This window comes from Monodelphis domestica, chromosome 3, assembly GCF_027887165.1.
Source record: "Monodelphis domestica isolate mMonDom1 chromosome 3, mMonDom1.pri, whole genome shotgun sequence".
Taxonomy (NCBI): domain Eukaryota; kingdom Metazoa; phylum Chordata; class Mammalia; order Didelphimorphia; family Didelphidae; genus Monodelphis; species Monodelphis domestica.
Window position 1 is genome coordinate 194,511,559 of NC_077229.1, and position 7,996 is coordinate 194,519,554.

Here is a 7,996-nt window from a genome sequence, read left to right on the forward strand (position 1 = left end):
ATGGAAAAGGAAAACTCACTGAATGCTTGAAGCTGAGTCACAGATATATGGCTCTTTAGCTCAAGAGCAGGAAACAACCCCCCTGAGGAAGAAAGAGCTGCTCATATTCCAAAGAATGAAGATGTATATCCACAAGTACTAACAGTTGAGAGATTTTTTAGTAAGAACCCTGGGAGGAAAAGATTAGTAATGATGGTTGGTGACTCTCAAATGAGTGGTCCTGAGGCAGTTATTTCTTGACCCAATAACAATAAAAATGTATGTTTTCTTCTTAGGGTATGTATCAGAAGAGAACTGTCCAAGAATTGTCATGTCAGATGTTTACTACCCACTTTTGATGATTTATATGGGAACAAAGGATACTTGAAAGAATAAATCTAGAAAAGTCACAAAAATTCAAAAGTGCTGGACAAGGAACTGAAGGCATTAGCAATACAGGTGGTATTTTCATCACTGCTACCATTCAAAGTCAAGGGATTCAGAAGAAAAAGGTACATTTGGAAAGCAAACAAATGATAAAGAAAACATTTGGAAGAAAACATTCTAAGAAGAACATTTGGATTTTTCAACCATGGCTTAAAATATAGAAATGGTATGTTCCTGGTCAGAGTTGGAGCATAGCTAACAAAGCTGGTAATTATGTCTTTGCTAGGAGTCTTTTAATCTTAAAAAAAGTTTTATTATTTACTTTTGCTTTTATTATCTTCGTTTCTCCTGGAATACCTGCCGAAAGCTCACCAGGAACACTGCCTTGTAACAAAGAAAGCATGTAAATAAAGCCAACAGGTACATTGACCAATTCTGACAGTTGGCCCCACATACTACACCTTTAATCTCCCATTTTTTCCCAAGAGGATCTAAGGTAAGTCTTTACAACTGGAGTTTGACAGCCTTCTAGTGTTATTTTCATTTATATTATTATGATCATCATGTATATCTTGTTCTCTTGGACAATTTATTTTGTTTTGCCCAAGTTGTAATGAATTTTCCCATTAAAAATGTTTTATTGATTCTTTTTGGTTTTTACTTCACTGATATTTCCCAAAGCCATCCCTCCTTAACAGAACACTTCCTTGTAACAAAGAAATTAAATAAAATGAAGAGACTTTTTGATGGTGTGATTCAATCTATACCCACAGTTTACTACCTTTCTAATAAGAGCAAGGAGTATGTTTCCTCATCTCTCCTTGACAGTCAAGAAATTGGTTTTGTCAATCAAGACTCTGACCCCAGCTCTCTATAGGCCATCTTCATGGATTAGGGCTGGCTTAATCACCCCACTTGTATCCTCACTGGCAGGCTGGATAGTGTCACCAGAGTATGGCCATATGGCCACTACTCCCTCGTGGGGTTCTAAGAGTAATTCTGATGAGGGAAGGGGGAGGGGGAGCATTACTCTGTACTGTACCAGACGGGTCCACAGGAGGAGGATAGATTCCCCTCCCCACCACGGTACACTTATACAAAGTACTCATGATGATACCATTAACTCTTAAACATGAAACATTCATTAAATGAGAAGGCAAAAGAAAAAAAAATCAGTCATGACATTTAGACTATAGAAGGCAATAGAAGGCAAAAGCACAATCCAAATATGATACCATCACACTTTTCCTTGAGAGCAAGCGCTATATTTTTCTTTTCTTTGTATCTTCTCATGCTTATCATAGAGTAGTTAGGTGCATAATAATGTTTGTTAATTGGCTTGGGGGGAGGAAGGACATATACTTATAGAAACCTAGCCATGAAGTACCTGCTCCCCAAGGTAACTCACCTTCTGGGCTGTGTACTTGCATATCCTTGGTCTCTTTAGTCCACCATTTCTCTAATAGCTCCCCTTCTGAACCTCATAGCCTTTCTGCTAGGCAAAGCTGCATCTCTGCTATTTGTCCATCACTAAGTTGAACTACCCTCATTTGGTCAATAATAGAAATACATACTTTCATTGAAATAAGTTCCTTTAAGTTTAGAATAGCCCAAGCTAGCAGGCCTCTGAAGACTTTCCCTTCTCAAGTTGTAGATAGCAATGAAGCAGGGGTTCTTAAACTTTTTTTGTGGGTCATAAACTTCATAAGTAGCCAATGGATGCCTCAAAATATTTTTAAAATGCATAAAGTAAAATACACAGGGTTGCAAAGGAACCATTATGAGGAAATATAGTTATCAAAGTATTATTAAAAACAAGTTCACTGTTAGTGGAACTGTGAATTGATCCAACCATTTTGGAAAGTAATCTGGAATTATGCTCAAAGAGTTACAAAAACTATATATCTTTTGGCCCAGCAATACCATTATTAGGTTCATTTCCTAAAATGATCAGGAAAAAAAGAAAAGAACCTATATAATCTAAAATATTTATAGCAGCTCTCTTTGTGGTGGCAAAGAACTGGAAACTGAAGAGATGCACATCAATTAGGCAATAGCTTAAACAAGTTTTAGCATATAATTGTGATGGAATGCTACTGTACCATAAAAATGATGAACAGATTAATTTTGGAAAAACATGGAAATCACTTCATGAAATTATGAAAACTGAAGCAAGCAGAACCAAGAAAATGTATACAGCAAAAGAACTAGCATTTGAAGATTGACTTGTGCATGTCCACCTCCAGAGAAAGAACTGATAAATAGAAATAAGTAAAACATAATTATATATATAGTGTATCTATATATTTATTTTTGTCAAATGATGCTTTCTTTGGTTAGGGTAGGAGAATGGACTAATGAGTATTTTAATTTGACAAACAAATTAATTAAAAAAAAACAAGTTAATTAACTCATGGTGAAGACATTCTGCAAGGAACAATGGCACTTTCTCCAATTAGCTTCTAGCAAAGCAAGGACTCTTCCTTAATGAGGAATAGCTCACAGCAAAACAGATGCAAAATGTATCTTTCACTCTGTCTTCCTCTCAAGCCCCTCTCAAGCCACATAGACAACCCACTAAGAGATTTCCCCTTCGCAGGCTGCAGATCCAATATGTCATGTTGCCCAACCAGCTCTTCATATAGGAGGAGAATTCTGCTCGCCTCCAATGAGCTATCAGCAGCTATCTAGTTCTCTTTCAATGAGAACAGCAGCCGGGAGGGCTAGATCTGGCTTTCTTCCAGTCTCCCCTGACAGCTTGAAGCAGCTGCTCTCATCTTCTCCTTCTCCTTGGCTTGGCTTCTCTTCAAGCATCAGGGGGCAGTGTCCAGTCAGTTTCTCTCTTCAGGCACCTGCTGTGTCTTTTCTTTCTCCTTCTTGTGACTTTCCTGGATTCAATTTCTGCCTTCATCTGCTTTCTAATGCCTCCAGTCAGAGCCTCCTTTTTTTTGAGCAGTGATCTATCTCTAATTCAGCTTGGGAAAAAAACAAACAAAAACAAAAAAACCTAGCCCACAATTTGTTATAATACAAACAGACCATATACAGATTTTCCTGTAATCTACAAACATTTATAGTTTCTCAGTTGTCCTTCAAAATTCTGAAAGCAGTTATATATACGTGAATTTATAGACTGCAATGTCTTACAGTTATTTTCATCTCATTTCAGACAGCTGCATCTCTGCCTCTGAGTTGCTTTCAATCAGGTCCTCCCAAGATATATATGATAGGAGAATTTTTCTCAGGTCCTCAGAATGGTCTCAAGCTACTTTTCTCATCCAAATGTCCTTTTCCTGTCTCCTTTGGCAAATAAAATGTCCCCATATGAATGGGCAATGCCTTACTCATTGATTTCTTGTAATGCTGGTTTCCTTTACATCATCTGTAGATTGTTCTCTTGTTTATGCTATCATTCCCTTAAGGCAATAGAAGCCCGGCCACTATTTATTACGGTGAAATCATATTTCATTACATTGGTCTACCACAATTTATTTAGCCATTTCAGGTGATAGGTACCCATTTTATTTATTTATTTATTTTGATCACAGAAAGTGGCACTATGAATATTTTGTTCAATTTGAGGTTTTTTCTCTTTTTGATGTCATGCCCAGTAGTAGAATAACTGAAGTGAAGAGAATGAACAGTTGAACAACTTTTCTTAAATAATTTCAAATTGCTTTCAAGAATGTTTGGAACAGTTTACAAGGGACTAGAGGTCATGATAAGGGCTAGCTAGTAAGGGATGGGATTTTGAAGTTCAGATATCGTAGGTGTTTATGATATGTGTAGTTGAGCAGAGTAGAGAAGGAAGCCATTAGAATTGAAGAGGTTGGGGGATTTTGAGGTCAGGCAGTCAAGTTAATAGTGAAGTACAGATGATGTTAGGGGTGGGATCTCAGCCATCTTTTCATTACTACCAGCCTCTTTGCTTAGTTTCAGTTTCATCACTCTCTTATCATACCTCTCATCCTCATCTCCCCCAACTCCATTCCTTTTTCAGCTTCCTTTTTGACACCATTAGATTGTAATCTCCTTAAGGGCAAGGACTGTCTTTCTTTTTCTTATTTGTATCTCCAACACTTAGCACAGTACCTGGTATATAAGCATAGGTGCTTAAAAACAATTTATCATATATTATACTTAATCAGTGAAACTGAATGACAGGAATTGGGGGATTTGAGTGATGAGATTTAGACTGGAGGTATATTAGCTAAAAAATAAATTGGGGTTTTGACTTTATATCACAGTATGAAAGATTATAGATTCTCAAGCTAGAAGTAAAGCAAGAGGTCATCTCAACCATCCCTCTTATTTTATAGAAAAGGAAACCAAGGTGAGAGAAGTTATGACTTGCTCAAGGTCATATAGATTTCAAATAGCCTGTGTTCTCTTAGTCCAACTCCAATCAATGCTCCTCCTACTACATTATGCCACCACACAGGTAAGGAAATGGAATTATGGGAGACAAAAATTTTGAGACTTTCAAGGTAATTTGGATATGAAGCTGCTGGATATGGTAACTATTTCTCTTTGACTTATTCTGCCCTGACACTGCCTCCATTTCAGGCCTTACAATCTACTTTCTATGTTCTATAATCCCTTGGTGCTATTATTTGCCCTACTCACATAAACTAAGGATCTCTGGATTTTTCCATTTGCTCCTTCTCTGCCTCCTTAGGACAAATGTGTTTTGTAGCTGTATAGGAAATGATAATTGGGGGGAAAGTGAAATTAATAACAATTTAGTATGTTATCATTATGTAGTAACATATGTAGCTAAGGGGCAGCTAGATGACAAGGTGGATAGAGCTCTGGTCTTGAAATCAGGAAGACTTATCTTCCTGAGTTAAACTCTTGCCTCAGACACTAACTAGCTGTATGATCTTGGGCAAGTCACTTAATGTTTTTTTGGCCTTAGTTTCCTCATCTATAAAATGATCTGGAGAAGGAAATAGCAAATCACTCTAGCATCTATGCCAGGAAAATTCCAAATGAGATCATGAAGAGTCAGGTATTACTGAAAGGATTCAACAACAACAAAAACCAATTCTGTTGAAATCCCCTTTCTCTTTGAAAGTCAAGCTGAGAGGTCATCTAGTCTCACTTTAATACCCTGATTCTTTCAGGCAGAAATGATCTTTCCCCACCTAAGTCTCACCCAGAACATTATACCTCGTACTTTATTTAGTATTACAGTTATTAGGGTAAGTGGCAAACCTCTTACTAGCTGAAAACTCCTTTGGTGTGAGGCCAGGTCTTAATTATCTTTCTGTTTTTCTCAGTGCCCAGTAAAGTGTTCTGCCTATTGCTAAATTAATGCTGAATGAAAATGGTCTCCAACTGACAGCTAGATTAGATGGCCTGGGGCACAGTGCAGGTAAAATCAGATAGAGTGGGAAAAGGGTGGGGGGGGGACATATTTTGACTACTCTCTTGAAATTGTCTAGGTAAAGCCTGCCTAAACAAATTATTACAGTGGACAGGCCAGGAAAGTGGTTTTGGAGGCCAGAGGAGCATTAGGTTAGTGAAAGATACTGATAGACAAGGGGGAAAGGCCTAGAAAAGTTTGCTTATTTTATGATTTTTCAGTAGGTTAAATTAGAGGAAGGACAGGTCAGAGAGATTTATCTGCATGTCTTCTTTAATGTGTGACCTGTTGCCATGGGGTATAACTTCAGAAAAGATGGTCTTGCTCTGGAAATATATAGAGTTCAGAATCATCCTGGGGAAACTTGATCACAAAGAGAGTAGAATCAAGCTTTTCTTGCACTCTCCAATAAATTATAATACTGTCAGTAAGAAGAAAATTGGAGAAAACACCTAAAAAAAGCTTTGCTATATTTCATGTCTATAGTAATCCAATAAGGGATCAATAGATCAACCTAAAAATATGAACTAGATAATAGGTATAGGACAGGTATTTATTTTCTCCACCACAAAGTCTTAAAATACAAAAAATTTAGAAGAATAAGTTAATGAACATTAAAAAAATAAAATTATTAATCCTATCTATTATATTCTTCTGCAAAGTAAAGAAAACTTTGTGGGACTGTTGAATGGATATTTCACTCACTTTTATTCTGTATTGCTCCAACACGTCCAAGATTTAGATCTTCTGGCCATCCAGGCAGAAGTTCTCAGGCCTCTTGGGTTTGGGATGCTGTTGTTTGTCATTTGTTTTCAAAGAGGATAATAACTTCATGGGTGATGTCTTGAGGAGCATAAATTGGATTTAAGTGAAAGAGTTGCACAAAGTCATTAACCTCACTTTCTCTTTCAGAGTCATCTATGTCCAGTAGCAAGACACAAGTCAAGAAGACTGGTAATGGCTTGGGATACAGTGGATGACCTTGTCTTCTTTGACATCTAACCAAGCTTTAAGCTCCTCACAGTGCCTGCTCTGCTGCCTTCATAATTGCTGGAGCAAATTATTATCATCTGTCCCTTTTACTAAGGGAAGCCTTCAACATGTCTAGGGTAAACACTCCTTTAACTCACTGATGGGTTGAATTCCTGTTGCTTACCTTCACTCTGTTTTAGCCTCCAGTCAAGATAGTTTACTGGGTGTGGCCACTGTGCATATAGTTTTTTGGAGCCACAGATGAGAGCTGGGTAGCAGGTAGACAGGAAAGGAGAAAAGCTTTGGCAAGCCTTCACACCAGGAGTACTAGTCTTCCCTGAACGCCTAGTACACCAGGATATCCTATCATCCCTTCTGAGAAGTGGTATAATAGTAGAAACATTCCTTAAGGGCAGCATTACTTACTCTAGGAACCCCCAACATCTTTAACTAATGAGGTTACTATAAAGGCTTGAAATATCGATTCCTCAGGAATGCTGTTAGGTGGCCTGTGCTAAGGGAAAGAAACCCCAAACATAAAAGGCTGCAGGGATGTGAGGTCTTATCCCAATTACACAATGTAATTGACCATATGGCAATACAAAATGGATCTGCAGAAAAAGCAAGAAGCTCAGAACTCTTGGAACACCAATCATCGGAGGAGGGGCAGAGGAGAGACTGTGTTCCAATGGAATCTTGACGGGAGCCGTTAGGAAAGTCCAGCTGCTTGAACTGGCTGTTGGATGAGAAGGTGGAAGACGGACTCTGTCTTCCGTTATTGCTTATACATAAGACTGAGTGCTGAGAAGACTCTTGGGTTTAGCCCAGGAGAAACCTGTCAGCATTTGCTGTCAACATCTCCCTTTAGGGAAAGAGAACTTTGTTTACTGAATTTGAATACATCTTGAAATCTTCAGTCAACAGGGATAACTTAGAAAATCTGGGGAGACCTATTTTCCTCTCACCCCCTACCCGCTCCTTACCGCCTATATCCAAAAGAATAAAAGACCTCTTAGTTAAAAGAATTGATTGTGGGATTTAGTTATCAGGGGAAATCTTCAAGTTTACCATTTCTGAGAAGAACATTTCAAGGCAGTTGAAAGGGAACAGGGAGTAGTGTAGGGGGAGGGGCCCAAGATCCAGTCTTTCCCTTAGCTTGCTTCCCGGTGTTACTGCTTTAACATTTCGCTATTACCACAATTCCCCTAATAGCGGTATCTACTACAAAAAGTACACATTCTTGAATTGTTAGAGATGGGTAGAAAGAAGTCTCAGCTGCAAATCCAAGGA

General features: G+C 38.1%; 1 long non-coding RNA gene across 1 annotated transcript; it reads right to left on the reverse strand.

Moving 5' to 3' along the window:
- Positions 1–6,418: 6,418 nt before the first annotated feature.
- LOC130458361 (uncharacterized) lies at positions 6,419–7,711 on the reverse strand. The gene is made up of 2 exons (XR_008917595.1): positions 6,891–7,711; positions 6,419–6,577 (listed from the first exon to the last, which is right to left on the reverse strand). It is a non-coding gene; the product is annotated as an uncharacterized LOC130458361 (long non-coding RNA).
- Positions 7,712–7,996: the final 285 nt, after the last annotated feature.